The sequence below is a fragment of the Mastomys coucha genome, unplaced genomic scaffold, assembly GCF_008632895.1.
Source record: "Mastomys coucha isolate ucsf_1 unplaced genomic scaffold, UCSF_Mcou_1 pScaffold20, whole genome shotgun sequence".
Taxonomy (NCBI): domain Eukaryota; kingdom Metazoa; phylum Chordata; class Mammalia; order Rodentia; family Muridae; genus Mastomys; species Mastomys coucha.
The window spans coordinates 88738723-88739869 of record NW_022196903.1 but is presented as its reverse complement, the minus strand read 5'-3'; the positions used below and the strand labels follow the sequence as shown (position 1 = coordinate 88739869).

General features: G+C 38.3%; 1 non-coding gene across 1 annotated transcript; it reads right to left on the bottom strand.

Moving 5' to 3' along the window:
- Window positions 1-701: 701 nt before the first annotated feature.
- Window positions 702-865, bottom strand: LOC116100223. Its single transcript, XR_004122544.1, has one exon. It is a non-coding gene; the product is annotated as a U1 spliceosomal RNA (small nuclear RNA).
- Between the last annotated feature and the right edge of the window lie 282 nt (window positions 866-1147).

Sequence of the window (1147 nt, the reverse complement as noted above, 5' to 3'; positions counted from 1 at the left end):
GGAAATGTCTTATTTCCTTTTCCAATTTACCAGCTTCTTCCTGATAGAACCAATATCGAGAATATCTAAACTGAGTGTTAAGTGCTTCATCATAACATAGAAAAAGTATTACATCTACATGAAAGGTCCTCAGCTCTCAGTCCTGGCAACATTGGGGTTGGATAATTCTTCATTGAAAGTACCATCCATCATGTGGATTATGGAATGTTGATGGGCACCCTCGAGCTCCAGATGTTGTGTGCTAAGTGGCATCACCCTCTTAACCCACTGTGAGAACCATAACGTATCCCAGATGTCTTCTAATGTCTGAGAACATCTCAGTAGAGAACAACTGTGGAAGCGATAGAACACGTAGGATGTGGTTATATATGTATGGCTATGGGTACATATACGTATATATGTGTACTATATGTACACATATGTAATATTTCTATATGTATACAGTACATATAAGTAGTCATATACATACATATGTACTATATATACACATATAGGTACCATATACATATATATGCATATATTATATATGCATATATATGTATATAAGAAAGTAATATAAAGGAACTGCTTCATACACTGTGGAGACTCTGTGCAGCAGCCCGAAATCTCAGCAGCAGTTGACAGGGTAGTGCAATGTTTGAACACAGTCTAGAAGCAAAAATCTCTTCTTCCTTGGGGAAAGTCACTCTTTTTTTTTTTTTCAGGGGAGAAAGCGAACGCAGTCCCTCACTACCACAAATTATGCAGTCAAGTTTCCAGAATTTGGGGAAATCACAGGGGTCTGCACATCTGGAGTGCAATGGCTAAGCCTCGCCATGGGAAAACCACCTTTGTGATCATGGTATCTCCCCTGCCAGGTAAGTATGAAAGTCACTCTTTTTAAGATATTAAGCTGCCTGGCTCAGGCCCACCAGTTGTAAGTAGTCATCATCTTTGCTAAACTTCCCTGGATTTAAGTGTCTATCACATTTGTAATACACATTCACTGTAATACCTAGACTGGCATTCAATCAAACAACTGGCTCCTTGGCATGGACTATGGACTAACATGGCACTGCTAAAAATAATCACTTTTGCCTGTATAAGCTATGCTTCCAGTTCATTGTGTTTTCTAGTTTCTAAGATTAGTAATATTGATAGTATAAAA